General features: G+C 36.0%; 1 protein-coding gene and 1 long non-coding RNA gene across 8 annotated transcripts in view; one reads left to right on the top strand and one right to left on the bottom strand.

Moving 5' to 3' along the window:
• Window positions 1–20474, bottom strand: part of LOC100643794 (nucleolysin TIAR) — a 580836-nt gene that overhangs the window by 402671 nt on the left and 157691 nt on the right. The gene's annotated exons all lie outside the window — the stretch shown is intronic.
• LOC110119944 overlaps window positions 1–20474 on the top strand; it is a 343350-nt gene that overhangs the window by 179815 nt on the left and 143061 nt on the right. The gene's annotated exons all lie outside the window — the stretch shown is intronic.

Here is a 20474-nt window from a genome sequence, read left to right as displayed (position 1 = left end):
TTCTCCTAAACAACTATTCTAGATAATTTCACTAAGATTCAGTTATATTATAAAATGTATATAACTTAACTGGTACTTTTTGTTAATGAATCTAAATATTCTATATAAGTGAATTCATTTTCATAAAAATTTTTTAGACATCTAGTTGATTCAACATTAAATAAGAATCATCATGGTCATTCTACTTTTAAACTATTACGTCAAACTCATCGTGGGAGTTACCAATGATATGAAAAACGCGCCACTTTCATTAACACATATTCAATGTTTCTTTTGTTCAATGTACATTTATAAAATAGATAAAGACGAGTTTTGCATATGAAAATAATTCACTAAGCCTCATCTCAATATAGTTGATAGTCATTGCAATTTCACGTTTCAATTAATTTTCCTTTATCCGTTATTATCAGAATGTCGTAAAAATATAATAATTGACACTACACTTTCGAACAGAACAGGGACTATTCAATTCCAAGCGCATAGAGCTTACTTCAACAGTGATAAAGAAACTGACAATGAGTAACACTGGCGTTTGCACGTAGAGCGTCCCAATGAATGAACCGTGTGTTAGTGATCCGAAGTGGTAAATGTCAAAACTAGTCAGACCGACACGCGAATCACGCGACGTTGACAAAGAACTGTCTTTGACGGACGTCGATTGCATGGAACGTCCATAGAAAGAGGTCGTGAAAAGTCGATCGATCCCGGCCAACGGTACGGCAACACTCGAACTAATTATTCGAACAAATTATCGACAGGATTAAAGCAATTACTCGTCGTGCCTGATTAGTGCGTGAAATTGGAATTACATCGTGCTTCCGTGTAATTGTCCCGTCGCACTCTAAAACCGCATCCGCCTTTCCCTCTGATTTCCCTTCTTCGACGTTCAATTCCACTTTTTTTCCTCCCACTTTCCTGCGACATTTCTATATCGCGTTCATCTTGTTTCATGCATATGTATACTTTCAGTTCACATGGCGCGACTCATTGCTAACTGAACGATCTACTCAGCATAAATACAAGATGAATGCTTCGCGATATCGCATATGTCACGTGTTATGACCCGTGTAGCGCATTAGTCTCGGCCTGGAAACTGTTAAGTAATTAAATATCTCCGATAATCATTACCAGGGCGAATGCAGTCTGGTAGTCGTGCGAAATCGCGCTTTTGTTTGCTACGGCCAAATTATCCCAGTTCGCTGTTAACGCGGCATTAACATTAACGAGTATATTGTTAAAACTCGCATGCATTTCCATTAGCCGGACGATCGAATTTGTTATCATTGGCGGCCGTTACTCCCGCGGATATTCCTGCTTTTATTTGTCGCTCTGTTTTTCGCACAAATACACCACAGATAACTTTGGCAACGAGTGATCCGTAAATCTTAAAATGATGATAGAAGTTATACGCACATTGTACGGCACTCACGCAGCGCGTTTATGACCACCGTGATAAATGGAGTCATCCTATATAATGAGAATAAACGTATTTTCGTATATTAAAAATACAAGGAGAATGACACATTCTTTTTTCTTTTTTTTTTTTTGGTTACTATGCTGCTATTTGTAGAACGTGGTTCACGTGTGTGACATCATAGTACTGTTACATCGTGTAAAAAGTACGTACGGGAAAACGAATGCATATATGTTCATGTAAAATTTTAAATTGTAACACCAGGAATAAATAGTGGTTTTCATACGCTAAAATCAGTTTTTAAAAATGTGTGAATTTTGACACTCATCCAAATAAAGGGATGTGATTAAATATAATTAAATTTAAATACAACATATTCATTTATTACGTTTCTTATTTCAGAATTCTTATATATATATCATTAGATTATATAATCTTCTTGATATATTTTATCAATCTTACAGAGGAAAATGAGATTAAAAAATATTAATAATACAGTACAGTGACAATATAAAGTTATAACTAAGATTATAGTTTTTCGCTTAATCACATTTCTATTTGACCATATTGTATATATTATGGGGTATATATTTCATACATTTTAATCTAGGGTATAGTACTGAAATTTATTTATTTCTAAAAACTGTTATCCTAAATGGTAGAAGTATTCTCGTAAATAATTTTTCAATAAAAATTAACGAACTAGAATGAAATCGACGAGAAAACAAGGGAATTAGAGCGATTATCCAAACGAATGAAAACCTTCTTTAAAAAAAGCTGCTTACAAATTTGTAGACAACGTTTGTGGAAGTAAATAAGGAAGCGTTTACTTGACCACACGTATAAGATCTGTTTGCAAAAACGAAGTTAAGGAAATTAACCAAGCAGGTTTTTATCGTGGCTGATAAACCAGACAAGCTGGAAGATTGGTCGAGAGATCGGTTAACCAGAAGGAAGCTACGTTTTATTTACGCGCAATTACACCCCGACTAATCGTTCGCTATGCAGTCCAAGCTGGACCCTAATTTTTTCCTCCCCGGTACTTCAACGAACCCATATTCGGGCAGTCACTGCAAGTCAGCCATCGCGTACGTTTTTTACGTGAGTTTATGCCACGGCAGAGGGAGAAACCATTAGCTGCCCTCGGGCTTCCATTTCACGTGAAGTTAATCGAAAAGTATCGACCGCGGTTAAAATGAAAAAAATTCCTTAATGGATTCATCGTGTCTACATGTCCGGGAATTAATAACTCGCGTATCTACATATAATACATTAGCGCCGTTGTTACGATACTCATACAATATAAGTGCTACAACTTTTACGCTGAAATATGAAATAACATTCATATTAATATTCATACGATGCATAACGAAAATTCGTTACGAATGTTTCGTGTAATTAATCCTTTACTCCTTGATATTAAAATTTCGTATTTCGATGCATTTAAACTTTTGAGTAATGTACAACACTTGGCTGCATTTTTAGACATTCGCGAATTTCCTTCTGAAATATTTAATAGAATATTATAGAGTTGAAGCAAGATTATTTCGTAGGTAATATATAGTGATGCTGTCTTTTTCTCTGCTCTGTGAATTTCTCGCATAAAATCAAACAGTGACTATCAAAATTTATAGCTTGCGATTAGAACGGCTGAAAACAACATTAATACGAAAATAATTGATATAAATGAATTGAAAAGAAAAATTCTATTTATCATAATGACAATGCTTGGTCATATACAATGACAATAACATTAAATAAAATAAGAGTGTGTACGTCGTAAAAATATTACGTCGTCGTTCCATTCTTCAGATTTATCAATGAAATAAAAAAAGATTTAAGTAAAATATATCGATCGATCGAATATTTTACGTCAAAATCTTAACAATGTTTCTAGAAAGAAATCCAAAAATAATCAAAAGTTTTAAATACACAATTAATAATGATATTAAGTATTTAATAGTAATAATAGTGTTTTGCGAACCTCAAATATCTACGCAACATGTATGACGATTTAAATATGTGTAATATATACATTTTGTACTTAACACAAATTTCTATATAGATAGATAATCATGGTTAATGTACTTTGTGAACATTATGCTTATACGTATAGCGTTGTAAGTTGCGTAGTGTAACTAGGTAAAGCAATGCTTGCGGATATTTATTGAGTAATAAACGCCAGCTAAATTTTAATCCGTTACGATAATACAATGCCAGTTGGAGCTGTTCACATTTAAATATAACAATTACACGAAATTGCTAAATCGACAGCAAAATTAATATCATTCTGTGTACTGTCCAAAGTAACTTGTACTTTAAACAGTTAGATGCTGGAAATATCGAAGGACGTTAGAAATAGTTAAAGTTTCACAGGTATATAAATTTCTTCGAATTATAGTTTGCTCTATATATTTATATATTATATATTTAATCTAATCTAATCCTACAGACCTTCCAAACTTCTGCAATTTTGACAACAGTCAGTGTTTTGGTTTCAATAAACGCGATGTTTCACAGATAATTTATATATTACTGTGTTGGAATATAATCTTCCTCGCTAATTATTGCATTCCACTTTGAAATAATGAACCTGAGTAACCAGTTAATTCATCTTCTCTGATTAACACTGCCCCTCTCAGTGAAAATATCTAACATTTGTCAGTAAATATTAAAATATCCGATGCGATTACTACCTTGTTGCCACCTATTTTCTACTTTTTAAAATAAAGTTCTATCACTCAGGCTATTACGATACAATGATTAAATATTTTTAATTGGATGAACAGATGCAAAGATGGTACAAAGGGAACAATGAAGCTTCTCCTAAGTTTTCTTTGATATATAAGACGTTTTAACGAAGAAGAGCAAGACAGGTTAAATGCAAACATCTTCGCCAAACTTCCACATCGACAGGAACTTTGAGATATCATACAATCGAACGATTGTAGGCGTCGAAATCATTGCGCGAGACAACAAGTGACATATCGATGATAGTTCGAGCCGAGTTCGTTAAGTAATGAATTGCGGAACATGACGATCGGATATCGACACCTTGGGAAACGTACCACCTGTCAGATGCATAAGTCATTCGGTAGCCCGACAATGCTAATAGATGCAACCTCCTTGCAGTCACGTCATTCGAAAATTAATTACAGTTGGTCGCGGGGTCGTAAAGAACAAGGACTGAATAATTAACGTAACCGTTATATCGCGCCCTGAGCTAATTATAGGCCCCTCCTTTTCTATTCGCCTGATTAGCATATTCGTTAATTATCGGACCTACGTACAGGTGTATACATACTTGTACAGGACCCTGCCGTTCGCAAGCTCGCGTGCACTAATATTCGAGTAAACGTGCGTGTCGCAGATCGTACGAGTATGTCGGTATACATATATGCACGTGCTAGGCTACAATCTCCTCTACGATGGCGCAAACTGCATAAGTTTCCTCGTTTATGGATACGGCTATCATAGAACTTTCAAAGAAATTTTTTCTAGTTATTTACGCAACTGCAGGATTATTGTGGTTTGCAATAAAAACTGTTTCTGGGAACTGTATTGCTGGAAATGTAGTCATTAAACGGCGAACGAATATGCAAAGTTTGAAGACCACTAAAAGAAGCATCAAAAACTTAATGTGTACTTATGTACGCGGAGCTGGTAGCAGAAGTATGTTAATAGTGAATTTATAGTTTATGAAAATCTCATGACTATTTTTCTTCACACGAGTAGTATCACGGCATGTTAACTTTCACAATACGTTTTATAAGAATCTATTGAAACTTTTCAAATCTAAACCACGGTAACAGTTTAAAATCTCAAAATTATACACCTCGCCAGGTGTATTTTATTCGAAACGAACAAATATTAAACAATGACGTAGATCGTGTTCTTGCGCTAATATCACGCGTTCTCTGGTCCATTTTTAACCTGATCGTGTTTTATTCCAGCGTTCAAAATTTTCTTACGTTTAAGGAAAACTTGAAAGAGCTGTTGCCAATACGCCAACTTCATGTTAAAATGTTTCTTGAAACGTCGAAAATCTTTCCTTTCGTTAAAACGAAAATAAGATTGAGATATGAAAATTCAAATGATCTAGCAGAATTAATACATTCTACTAGCATGCTCGTTAATGAAAACAGAATCAAGAACAACAAGCATGGCATCGTTCACGTGAGGATGTATGGAAGCACTTGGAGCGAAGATACAATGGAAAGGCAAGTTTACGCGTATTCGAACGTTTATCGCGGCATGTCGGGTGGAGCACGCAATCCCAACGTTACATACCTTGTGTCGTATTCGCAAAGCGGAAATACTACTGAACTGCTGTAATCCTCTTTGGTCGTGTTTACAAGTGCGAAGTTTCGAAAGTTCCAATCGTGAAATCGGTTTCGGTGCTACAGGTTGCGTTTGAATGGGTCTGAAAGGTAGCGAATGAGGAGATCGCGTCACCTCTCGAACACTCGAAACTCCTCAAACGGAACTCGGAAACCCATTTACGGAAAAAACAGCCACCGTTTTATGGAGAGAGTTCGACTGCAATTTCTTCGTGTTAAAATTTACCATCCTCGGTTTTCGAAGTAATTATATCTATCCAACTTTCCAGCGAATTGTTTTATTGATTCTTGTTCAACGCGATTGAAACGTTCTCGCTTTGACTACGTGTATTTCAAATAGCATTAACCCTGCTGTGTTTCTCGAATTTGTTTATATCTCAATCTCATATTCGCTTCAACGAACGGAAAACTTTTAATTTCGAGCGAAACCTTTATACATGAAATTATAGAGTGAAAGAATGCAGCATGATAAATCAGTTTCAATTGTAATCAGTTTAATTTATGAAAGAATTGTTTGAAAAACTAGTTACAAGTATTCGTGGAATAATAAATTAGTAGAAGCAGAAGTTTTTTAATTACATAAAACATAATGGCAATTATTTACAAAGCAGGCGCCTTCACCGATTTCGATGACACCTTGAAACATGTTGTCAAGGTCGACATATCGAACAACTTCTTCCTATACACGTTATCGTCGATCTGCTTTAGTTTCCGAGATACCCGCAAAAAATTTCGCTTCAATCTACGATGCAATTTAAGGTATTATAGATAATAAGACAGATACAATCCGTAGTAAACTTTATGCCATATTTTCGTAATTTGAGAGAAATGACTATTCGATTATCAAAATCATACCTATCGTTGAAACAAACTTTTGCGAATATCTCGGAAGCTAAGTCGAATGACGGTAAGATGTGTAGGGAAAAGTTGTTCAGGATGTTAGTCTTGACAACATAATTCAAGATTCTTGAAATCGGTAAGGGCATTAGCTTTATAAATAATCTTTAACTTGGTATATCTTATTAAATAAAGAACGATAAGAAGTATAAATAATTGAATGAATTGATAAACTAAAATGAACTACGCACTTTTCACTCTATAAGCATAAGTATAATTATTCTATTAAAGTCACGAAAGTGAATTATTATCAAAACATTGGGAAGTATTTGTAAACTACCTGTTGAAACGTAATCTGTGTGGATTTTCGCTACAACTTGATATCTTGAAACATAATCAAGGGATACATTAATCAAACTAAGCATACAGGTTCTCCAATGCAAGTTCAAACTCCGTGCATTCAATTTAACATAATTTAGTACAGCAGATTATTTATCACCTGACAATTTATTAAAAGCAGCGTAAGTATGTAACACCTGTATAGAATATTTCACAGGACACGAAAATATATTATACACTATTTAAGTCTTGTAAAGTACAAGGTTTGAATAGCAACAGTTTTTATCGTGTTATAATACTTTCAATCGTATGTCTCTTATCAAAAAATAAAATTTAATATAAAGAAACTTTAATCCGTGAATATCTTCATACACATTTTGCTCGATGCTGCTTTAAAGTTTCCAACACCATAGAGTTATCGTGAGATCAAGAAGATATTCCCTTTCTGATTATCTTAATCATTGATATCGAAGTAAAAGGAATGTACTTATCATTATTACACCTTGCAGTTTCAAAGTCGTTACAAATGAATTCGCATTAAATTAGAGAAAAGAAATCTTCACTTAATGAACGATCGAAATCTCTAAGATTCAAACTTCGAGATTACAAAAGGGGTATAGAATATTCGCAATTTGTAGCACACGTACATAAAGAAAAAGAGTACAATAGAAGAATTTCCTAAAGATCGACGATCTCAATCGGCTTTCTCCTTGCCATTATCCGCGAGATATTTCTGAAACGACAAAATGAAAAAAAGGTGATAATACTCAATTACGTAATTATCGGCGCGAGGCGATGGCGAGGAAGCGGAAGAAAGAAAGATGTTCTTAACGGCGATAGCCGGAACTGTTAAAGAGCGGAAGAAGAGTGAGAGTATCGTGTCGCGGCGAGCCTATGGCCAATAGTTTCACCGCCTTTTCACCGATAAATGAGCAATAATGGCGGCGGGTTGGGGTAATGGTTTCGTTTAACGCCCTCCGCTCGTTCGTTCGTCCGAGTATCGCTACCTCGGGACTAGCGGCAGTCAGCCAGGAAAGTATACTGGGGAATCGGTATATCGGCGCGTCGGTTATATCGTAGGAAACCGCTAGCCAGTTATGTACAGGGTCTTACGGCGAATGAAAAGTTTTGCTGGCTGTTCCTTTTATTTCGCGAAATCAACGATAACTTCTAAATCGACATGGCTCCTTGGGGTTTCAACTGGCCGACTTCTCCGGCTTAACCACCACCGTGTGAGTGTGTGCGTTTATTGTATATGTTTTAGCCGGCCTGTTCGGTGAATTCAATTTAATCGCCTTCTTATTGGCATACAAATATTTATAACGCTCGAATTTAAAGTATATCAAGGCTTTATGAGATTGAAGTTACATTTGGTTTAAGTGGGAACTTTGTAACGAGAAGAAATGGGCTCGATAAGTTCAGTTAAATAATGGAAATGTTTGAGAGTCCTGTATAAGAGCGTTTTGTATTAACGTACATGATAATTTTAAGGTAATATTGTACTTCGAATCGATCGAATGTTGCTATCTTTTAATATCGTTGTTTTGTTCGTCCAAATTCTCGGTTTTAAATTGTACCAGATAGCGTATAAAATATATAGAAGCTTCTGGCTTGGATTTTATTTACTATAAGAAAAGTAAGTGATTTTTACATTAAAAAACTAAACATTTATGTGTTTATTTACGAAGGCTAAGATTAGTATATTTTTATTCAAAACTTATTTGTATCTTTTTGACAATGTTTGTCTTACGATTACCATCTCTTCTTCCAATGGATATGTAGTATACTAATAACGTTTCGAGCAAAGTTGTTACGGTGTTCATAGTTTAGTAACAACAATCAACAATATCACTGAAGGTACAGTAAAGATACAAAACAGATATGAAGCTGAAGCAAACAAACGAAAGAGCGACGGAACGTTACTCTTTAAATTTTCATCCTTTGTGCCATCGGCAATAAGCAGATGAGCTGCGTTTGTACGTAGGAAATTGCAGGGAACGAAAAATATTTCTCAGCTGCGACAAATAATAAAGGCGCACCATGAAATACACGTAATATAATTATTTCTGATGGCAACAGTTTGCAATTTCTTTACTGTTAACTATAAAAGTACACAAATATATTTGTACTTAGCAAATTAATATTAATTCCCTTGGAAAGTAGAGTAAAAATATACGAAGCTATGGATTTAACAGTAATTAATTAAGTCTTATCGCTATGCTCCAGAATTACCACACGCATTATGCGTATTTTTTATATTGTGTAATATAATCCAAGGTAGATGATGCATTTATTATGTGATGTAATTGTGTATTATCGTGTAATCACTAATGACCGTAAGGTGGATGCGACTTTACATAATTAAATAATTAAATTGTACCCTATTAATATTCAACCTTCTAAATAAATATGTCTCTGGCGGCAGAGTTTGCCACGACATAGTCACGAATATAATCTTCTCTATTCGCACCTACCACCAGCTTTGAATCTATGTACCTACGTGCTACTGTTTAGCACCACGCTATAAACTTTTTGTCACTGTCTACAAAATGACAGTGAGAAACGAGAGAACCTGTCATGCCGAGCTAAAATGGTAGATTAAACGTCTTGCTAGTGGCTATTCAAAACGGTTCGTTTCTCTTTTCTTTCGTCTTCGACCAAGCCAACCAGACGATACATATCAAGATCAAGAACTAATCGCGCGTCGTCACGTCCGAACCCCCGATTGAACGTTAAACCCCTCTTTGCTACATTTTTGGCTTAATAAATGTATGTTACATGGTATTCAAAACCTTAAAAATATCGGTGACTGAAAAATTTGTCAGATCACGCAACGTCTTACATAGTAATTTAGAGTCTAGAGACTCTAACAAGTTCAGATCATTTTCCTTTTATATATCGGCTTATATGATTTGGAATATGATATACAATTTGAAAAATTATACACTTGAGTTCTCGGCATTTCTGTAGTGACACAATCTCAAGACATTTAGCAAATATTGAATTAAAAAAAAAGTGTAACAGTTAAAGAAGGTTTTGTACAGTAACAGATATGTTTTTAAATTAATTTAATCTTTTTTAATCCATAATATTACGTTATTATAACTAATCAGAGACAATAATGTATGAATTTAAATTTCTTGAGAGATGAAAATATTCTAGACATTTGAAAATGTATTTTACTCGCGATCAATATACGATCATGGCATAAATAGCAGGGCATAATTATGCTTTTCATCGGGGCATATATAATTTAGCTTTTAAACCATTACTTAATTTAAATGTAAATGAGAGGATATGGAGGCACGTAATTAATTAAACTTGCTATACTTCTATTTGTAAAAAATAATAGACGTTCACACATATACATAGTATTTTACAATATATAACAGGAAATAAACCATATTGATTGAACAATATTGTTTAGGTATCATTACCAAAATCACACAGAAAAGGAGTGGAGTTATTACACAGTGTTTATGATAGTCTTGTGAATATTTATAATATTATGGCAAATATACTCATGTTATAAACCTGCTGTCTCAATCCTGCTCTCTCAATCCTGCTCTCTCGATAGTGCACCTTCATGTACGTATACTGTGTTCCAGTACAACGCCATAAACTTTTTGTTATCTGGTCTGCAAAACAGCAATGAGAAACGAGCGAAGCTGTCGCGCTACTCTAAAATGGTGGATTAAACGTCTGGTTGGTGTGATCGATTAATTTCTCTTTTGTTCCTTGTATCGTCTACTTGTTTTATGAATCAATTACAAACCTGAGGCAAGTGAAACATATGATTAGAATACCTCACAGTATCACTGTATGCTTTCAATTACATTATTGAAATACATAAATTACACAATTTCTACACTAAAGAAAGATAGTTAAGGTAATAGATAGATCGATTTAATTGGCACTCTGTATTAAGAAACTGTACATGTTTCCTTTCTACAGAAATATAATACTTACAAAGTATTCATTAATCTATGCAATAAGATAAAGAATATAAATTTTCATTGAACTTCCTTCTGTATTATATTTCTATATTATATTCCTCCTACATTAGTATGTTTTTAGGAATCTGTATATTTATTACTTTCAGTTAGCGCAAAAATCAGTGACACCAGGATAAAACTTTTCTCATTTTCTCATCTGATCCTTTTTTTCGTCGCTAAAGACACGTTATTCGTTACTATCTTTATATAAATTGCAAGTAGAAGAAGCAAAAAAAGAATTATCGTAAAACTGATAACAAATTTTAATTTCTCAACATTTTCAATTTTAATAAACATGTCAATACTAGAACTACAGGACAGATTTCAACGATGTTACGCTCCTGTATTCTTATTGTCTTTGTGCATTAGTAACGAAAATCAGTATTCTACCTGCGAGATTCTATTGGATCTTCAATCAGATTATAATTATTGCCGGTGCATCGATAAGGACGGAGCATGTGAAAAATATAATTGGACGAAAAAAGAACAGACGAACGAGGGAAGTGACACGAGAAATCGATCCATTCGAGTGGAGCAGGTGTAGTACGTACGTACACACGTACAGGTAATACAAGCAAAGGTATTGTACGTACATCGGAGGCATCCTTTTGAGAGTGCAGTTACGCTTTGTCGACCAGTCAAGGCTTTCCTATAACTGGTAGATCGAGCGATCGTGTAACCTTTCAACTGTATTTTGTCGCGCCTGATGTTTTCACTCTTTTCCTATCTCAGAGCCTATCATCGGGTATCGCGAGATCCTGAATTTTATCTATGCGATTAGGTTACGCTGCGGAATTGAAGGTTCACTGGTATAACCATCAGCGAGTCAAAAACGATTTATACGTAAAATCTGCTACGAGATCCGACACCAAGTGTCGCATTTCGCGCTTGGTGTCCATACATTTTGTTGCTGCACGAGGGTGCGATGGATAGGGGCGAAGCTGTGCCGGCACAACCGAAAGTGAAAAAATCCACGAGAAGCACAGTCGACCAGCTATTTCCATGATAGGCTGGCTATACTCCCGGAAGTTACGATATGTACGCAGATTTGATCACTGTCCGTGATTTACTTCAGTCGATGGGTACCTACTATCAGGAACGTAATCATAGTTTCTGTAATTCGAAGTTATCTTACATCGAGTTGTAATTTTGTTTTATATGCTTGCTGTATGCTTGCTGATTTGTTCGATCGTATATCACATACGAAATTCAATCGTAATTGCTTTGAATAAAGTTAATTGATAATGCCGTGGAAAGCGATGTTATTCTTATTTTTCAAAGTTGTGTTTTGTATCTGTTCTAAGGATGAGTGAAATGATTGTATATATATACCTGTATACTTTAATAAGATAATTAAAACGTGTGATTTTAACTGCTCAAAATTCATGTTGGATATGTGGAAATCGCATATCCATTATAATTTAATTACTCAGTCAATTTCAAAAAGTATATATACACACATATGTATAATCTATTAATCAATGTGTTCGATAAAAGGATTATATGAAATCCGCCGGATAAAATTAATACAAATCCCATTACAAAATTAAGACTGCAGCTTTCATTCTATGAAATCTGCGCCGAAATTTCATTTTTTTTTTTTTCAATTTTAATATCCATTCATTTTATCGATGGCAGCGTTATTTTAAAACAATTACTCCAAGTAATTATTTGAAAAGCATCACCACAGTTAAAATTCATAAACGGCAATGTGAAAAAGCACAGTATTCGTCTGCAATTAGCAGCGGAGACTAAATAGAATTATTACGAACAACAATATCGTTCCTGTTAATAGGTAACGAAGACAATGGAATCAAAATAACCAGTTGCCATGGGAACAGTACTAAATTTACCATGCGGTGAAAAGACAGAATACTATAGACGCTATAGGAGATAAATGGTTGCATAAAACATCCACGGTGTGAAATGAATTGATGAACTATTTATGGAATAACTGAACAGTCTAATTTGTGGCAGAGAACTTGAGACACGATTTGGATTTATTAGGCACACGTAGACAGGTTATGGTCACATCTAGGAGGGGAGTTAACAGCGGAGAATAAGAGCCGACGATGAGGTCACTCAGCAATGGATTCGCGGAAGGATTCTCAGATCTGAATTCGGAATTCCCAGCGTCCCGAAGTATCCTGCCTTCGTTCTACCGTGAAATAAGTCTGGGACCTCGGAGCCCGCTCCGTAGCTGACTATTTGCACTTAGCAACTAGTGGCGTGGCACCTAGGTGCTCTCAACTAAAATACTACGTTCCATCGAGTGCCTTTTACGTGGTAAGGCAATGCATACATTTAAATGTTAAATCTTTTCTACGCAGATACGGTCGTTTAATCGTACGGAATGTAATAGCGACTGTTGTACCAACGTTGTTTCTGCTCTCTCATTCTGCTGTTTCAGCTCGTTTCGATCTTCTCGTCGATAGCGCAGGAACAACACGGTACTTTCACGAACGCATAAATATTAACGATTGCGTCAGCGACAATTTATGAGGAAGTAATGCAAGCCAATTAAAGTTATCTATTTTAGTGAACCATTATTGACCATCGCGTATTCGTTACCACTAATTACGCAATATTCCCCTACTGAAATATAATTAATTATACCCCAAATGGTTCTAATGAAATTCTTCTACAGATAAGCGAGATTCATGCACGCACGTATGTGCTGGATTAATCAATAATTATTATCCGAAAAATTATTCTTTCTAATCAATATATCGCATTGTGAACGCGCGATTGTTATATCGTAGTACCCATTTACCTGATGACATATGAACTATAGAGAAACATAATCTCTCTGTGGAAATGTAATATTTTTTTAATCGTCCCCAAAACCTTTAGACAAACAATGTTTCAACGAGCTGGATTATACGCTATAAAAATGACACCGCTTAGTGTGTCTCTCAATGAACAAAATATAATATAGTAGCGATGTTTCATCATGATTTTATGAAACATCAGTAACCGAGCACAAAGCGTGATTTTCATCTAGCCGGAATATTTTTTGTGCGATCGTAGAATCCAAATGTTGCGTGTTCGCTTAGCATAATACCAAAACGCAGCAGGGGGAATTTCAGTGAATAACATTGGACAAAATGTCCAAAATGAGAAGGAAGGAAAACGTATTGCAAAAAGAAAGAAGAATCGCGGGAAGTGCATCCGTCTCTGTTTACAAGATGAGCATCGCTGGTTGTAAATCATAGAGCACGATAGGTAGCGCGACCGCGCGTGCTACAGGGCGAGGATGAGATGCAAGAAGAGGAATGTTCGTAAGATGGGTGAGGGTAGAGGGCAGAGCAAGCAGGTCTGTTGGGAAATAAGGAGGCAAAGTTAAGCTCTCATACCCTTCTCCAACCCGTCGTTTCTTGCCCACGGCAAATAGCTATATAACCCTACTATATCCCATCCCTATCGCGCTAACATTACATCCGTTCCAGCTAACGTGACGAAGCTACCCCTCGGGGTGACGTAACCACCATCGTTTATCTATTTCCCTTATACGGTCAGATAGTTACAGTTTTCCCATCTCGTCCTTCGAAACGACTTCCATTCTGTTTTAATGATTCTAAGGAATAACCATGATCGTGGTTGACAAATTGTTTTAACGAACTGCGATCTCTGGAGTTCGTGTTAGCAAGACATTTGATATCCGGTGAAATAAATGGAGATGATTCATCTTAGATTTGAAATAGGTAATTATGACGTGTAAACTTGTAATATAATATAAAAGATAGAGATAGGATCTAGTTAAGTCGTTTTGATCACGTACGATATTTTTGATTTGGCGTATGTTCTTTCATGTTTGATTCAATAATTTTGTTTATTAATTTCACGATCGATCAACTATTTTTTTTATTAATGTTAACTTATTATAATTTTATTATATCGAATTATAAATTTAATATTTAGAAACTGAAGAATGAATAAGCAATAATTTTCAAAGGCTGAAATAATTAATGAGGCATACATTTTGCTCAAGTTAGAAATAGTACAGGAATATATATTAAAAAAAAAAGATTATATTTAGAATCTGAATGCTTAGTAACGCTTTTCGTACGTGCTACTGTGCCACAGAAACGTCGCTTCGTGATTCATCTTTACGGTGTGTGTTAAACACCAACGTCCCAGATTTATCTAACTCATATCTGCTGTCCTGCGGAAACGTTTCGCAAAAAGAGCATTTCTTCCTGCTGCGGCCATTAAAGCTACGTACGTGCTCTTTTTTCTCTAGCGACAATTTCCGAAAATTCTGTCGTACACATGGGTCAGGTGCTTGATCCGCATATGGCGAACAGGAAAAAATAATATCGCTCACAAAGCGAAACTTTGCGCGCGCACGATTCGCACCTAAATTTAAGAAATGTATTATTACGACACGAATTACATGTAACCAACGTTCTCGACGTAATAGCATGTAAATCGAAATAAATCGTGGCAATAAAATTTATAAATAATATCATATTGAGGTCGCATGCTGTGATATTGTTTCTGGTGAACAAGATATACGTACGAACGTGCAGAATTTATTCGTGCGTAAACTAAATCGATGTTTCAGAATTGCGGAACGTAGATAAGTGATATCGTGTGTTATTTATTGATTTAGAAATACTGATGAAAAAATCAGTAATAGTTGCGGAGAATTTTTCAGGTTCCTGAAATTAATCTTGTTAAACCGTATCAGGTAGTGCATAAAACATTTGGTAAGTTTGTAAATTTTGAAATATTTATAAAAAGTAAAATTTGAAATATTTCATACGTTGCAATCTGTTAAACAATACGTAATAAAAAGGTATTGTTCTGTATTGGTAAGGAAATATTGCATAACAGAAATTGATTGCGTAGAAAAATCTGTCGCTGTAATTAAAACATGTTGGTATGTTTTGTTATTAGATCACACAACTTAACGAATATCGATGCAATAAAGATTTCTATTTGAGAGCTTTTATCTCGTTTTTCTTTATATGGATATTCCATTACGTACCTGCTATAAAATTATTGCTACAATTAGAAGCATAAAGGAATATTAAATTTATATGGGTCGTTTATCGTTATCTAAATGTCACAGAAAGTATATTTTCATGTTGTATCATCTGCAGGTCGTAAATAGGGAAAAGATCAAACCGTTCCAAACGTATGTTCTAATTAGATAAATCTAATACTATGCTACTATTTATCACGGAAAGTAATCTCTCTAATTGTATTAGTGAAATTATTGTTGTTTCACTGATTATAAGTTATTTACAAAGTAATAAATAAGAATTATTCTAACAATGATTAATTGAATAAATTTTATATTAATTCCAATATACATAAAACGATCCTCATTCTCTCCACCTAAACCAAATGATCTTCTTTTCATACTCATGTTATCTACATTCTGTGTTACTGTACCATTACAGAAAGTTTCCTGCTTGCCACCGTAGAATGTCTCTAAATATTTTAGTTGAAAACTTTCGAAATTAGAAAGTCCCAGAGACAAGGCAAGATACTGTCCTCTGGAAGTCGTTTAAATCGTTCCTCGGTAGCGTGACGAGAATATGACGAATATCAGATTATCAGAGCGATATCATGCGTCGCGTGAGCGTCGCTTCGAGTCTTCAATAAAAATCATGATATAACGTCTCGTTTACGTGTCTCTTGGTAACACACATGCGTCCTCGTGTCAACGAGAATACCACAAACCTTAACAACGCCGTTGCCTCCCACACCACGGTACGTTTCTATTCTTCGAAATCTTATTTAGACGGTAAAGTGATACGGTACACGATTCTTGTCGCAATATCTCATTCGCAACGATTCGGCGTGTAGGAACGCCTCGCTCGCGGATTTAATACGCGGAAACGGATCCGAGCCTGGAAATTGCATCGTCGTGAGGCGCACGACATGGAAACGGGAGGCGTTCGACGTCCTTTGTCGCCTCCACCGCGCGAATATTTGCACGTTAATCCGATTAAGGAAGTCACTTTAACGGAAAGGAATGAAACTTTAGTGTCTTGTATTCGATGCCGCCGAAAGGGTGAAACGAAACACGGATCCGAATGCGTAAAATGGATCTGAAAGTAGTTGGGAAGATTGCGCCAGGTGAAAGAGAAGATAAGAAGAAAGATAACATTGAGAGTACGACGTAAAGTACGTATGTGAGATTGACTCAACAGTTTTGGGCGCTTTTCGTCGCACTTTGTGGTATCTTGTGTAAAAAGCAGTGAGCAAGTACATTTCTCTTAAGAATCTTCGCCGAGATTAGAAAATTCCAACAGCATTTTCTGGACACAACCTAACAGATAGGTTAAACACTTTTGCTGTCGTATTACGTAAATATTAGATACGTATGTATTTCTTGCATCCTTCTTTTATTTTATTTCTTTATCGTTATATTATTGTGGATTATTAACACACAGATAGTACATGCATATGCATATTATTCATTTATGAGAATTATTAGTTCCCAGATTTTGAATTAAATATTTAAAATGGAAACTAATCACGATTAATAATATGTATATCATAATCCTCTCCAAACTCGTCAACCTGGAAGCTGTTTAGATATCACTTACAAGTTACAAAAATATAAATCATAGAGAATATTTTAATATCTGTCACTAAAACCAGCCACATAGAATTTTCACAACCTTTGGACCACTGCCACACACACCAATAACTTATTCCACATGCAGGAACACACTGTATTCCATAATATCCAACAAAATATCCTGTTTACGGATCTATACCACAAAGTTCCAAAAAGTAAACCGCATCATTGCAAATAATAACGAGACCAGTCCTTGGTTCTATTTATCTGGTCGTTAAGAGAAATAACTGAACGGAGAACCTCTTCGACAGAACCGATAGGGACAATGTTGCGTGAAGCACGCACTAGAATTCACGCGACTCCTCGTGAGCTTGCCGAACGAACGTCTGCTCGGTTTTCTCATTTTACGTGTAGGCGAGGTGGACGTGTATGTATGCGAATGCACGTCACCGGTCCCCTACGCGGCGTAACTTTCATCGCATGTATGCTCTGTGTAACGCTAGAGGAGGAAAAAAAACGTGTAAAATATTTCACAGACCTGAATTTCACAAGCTGCCGTCAGGTGGACCCTGTCCACGGACTTTGATTGCCATAGAGCTACACGTCGAGTGCATTGTGAGACCAGTGGCACAGCGTAAACACCCGCCGGCCAGTCGCTGTCGACGAGACGGAAATGTTTGAGGGGTCCTTTGTGAAAAATTACACAGCGTCGTCGATATTTTCGAGTTAGGCTGCAAACCTATCGTTGGCAAACCCGGTGTTGATGTTTATTTTGATGGAGCTAACATCCTTGCGCGGGTATTGATTTTGATGTTAGCTAACCGGTCCGGCGAAAGTTCCTCTGCACCCACGTGCGCCGAAGAAACAATTTTCTTGTTTTTTTATCAAATGTATTTACGTTGTGCTGTTGTTAATCCTTCAACGTCAACAATTTTTAACACATTTTTTATACTAACAACAGAGTTTTCGTATTTATAAAAAGAATTTCGTCTTCTTTCATTTCCTGCATTATTGCATTAAAATTGTAAGATATATAATATCAAAAAGATATATAAGATAAAATTATTATTGCCACATTTGTGTCTATTTCATAACAAGAAACATGAAATTTGTTATTTAAGGTTGAAAGTCATTTCGTAAAGAAACGAGTATTTATTACATTACTATTGTATATTGATACATAGGTGGATAATTGTTATAGCAAGTATATCTTAGAATTCCATCAAATTTTATGTCGTAATGAAAGATTAGAAACCGCATGTTAAATTTATAGACTTATTGCACATGAAGAGCTTGACGTTTGTTCATCACGTTGCATTGATTTTACCCTCGATGAATTTGAAGCGTAGTGACATGGTATGATGGCAGAGAAGAGCATTTAGGGGTGCAATAGTTTCGCGGTGTCCGATTATCAAAGGGCTGTAAACTGATCCATGAGACCCACGATGAAGTCGGATCTGGTTACTTTGATATTAAATTCTCCTTTTAAACCTTACGCCTGCCATGCATTGCTTCTAACCACCACGTTAATTTCAAAATCCTTTACTTTACAGCGCTGAAATCATTTCCAAGCTTTGTGGCGAATATTAAGCAACAAATATTCATTAACGGCGAAAGATTAATATTGGGGTGAAAAATGAATTAATGACGCCTTCGCAGAAAGTAAACTGAACTAATCGAAGAAAAATTAACTGAACTGTTTATATTTCTTCCATCAAAATATTTTCATAACGACTGACAAAGATGATAATCCTTGGACGACGAGAAAGAATTTCAAATAGTTGAATTTCCATCTTTTCTAAATTCATACGATATATCGATGAAAAACAAACTTCACCCTGCTGTATGTCTAATTATTAAAGCTGCTCTATCTACACCAACTCCTAAGTAAGTTCAGACAGTAATGTTTTATAAACACAGAATATCAGCTTCGTAAAATAATTTTGGATTGAATTGTGAAATATGAGTCGTTGAAACCGTATCTGTTAGCGTGATCAAAACTCGACATTACTTTTCCATTAATCCTATACCTTAACATTATACAAAAAGTAACAACATACTTGCATAGAGCGAATAGTTGAAAAATGCCACGCTAAACAAGAGACCGTATATGATTCTTTCGACATAGGTACAGATTCGCATAGTCGATAAACTAGTGTAAATGAAGCATGATTTATTCGCATGACAGAAAACGAGGAGATTACGTCGTAATTTGGCGAACTTCTACCGCGTCGTAAGAACTCTTCCGTTTCCGTGCTGACTCGTACTAGAATCCGAGCCTATGCATTAATTCCAGTCCTAAAAATAATGATAGCGTGCCTCAGCTAGGAATTCCAAAAGCGAAATGCTAAGGGGCCTAGATTTGTAAGGGGTGAACGCGCGAAGTGGAAGAGCGCAAGGACCGAACAAGGAAGACGGAAGAAGGGACAGGCACGCTCGCCGCATTACTTTGTACAAATAACGCACGCCGCTGTAATTTGCAAAATTCCCGTTATTTTACATTTTAAACTAGAAAATAAAACGGCCTGGCTGGCGGCTGCTTATCCGCTCGGCGGGATCTCGATCCTATCGCCTCCAGTCACGCTTACCCTGCTGCAAGCAAGCCGGGCACGACTGCTCTGAAAATTACTGTACTACCCGTACGTAGCGTGAGGATTATTTTTTTTTCTCTCCTTTTCCCTCTCTCTCTCTCACACACACACACACACACACACTCCTCCTACACCGCCCTACGCACGCCACCCTTTCCGCGTGTCCTTGCTACACTTCACCCTCTTTTCGTGTTAGAGCTCACCTCTCTTCTGTACATCGACAAGATTTCAAACAGATAGCGGAGCCTCGTGCAGTCGCGCGAAAATTTCAAATCTTATCAACCACCCCCGATGTTTCCCACCTTATCAACATAGGGGTGTCGCGATCCTGGAATTCGGCCGAAAAAGCGAATACTGGCGTCATCTTGTGGACGTATCTCGAACTACGAATGTTACCCCTTCGTTGGAGGGGTTTTA

This window comes from Bombus terrestris, chromosome 1 (assembly GCF_910591885.1).
Source record: "Bombus terrestris chromosome 1, iyBomTerr1.2, whole genome shotgun sequence".
Lineage (NCBI taxonomy): Eukaryota > Metazoa > Arthropoda > Insecta > Hymenoptera > Apidae > Bombus > Bombus terrestris.
The sequence above is the reverse complement of the archived record's forward strand: the minus strand, read 5'-3'. Positions and strand labels throughout refer to the sequence as shown.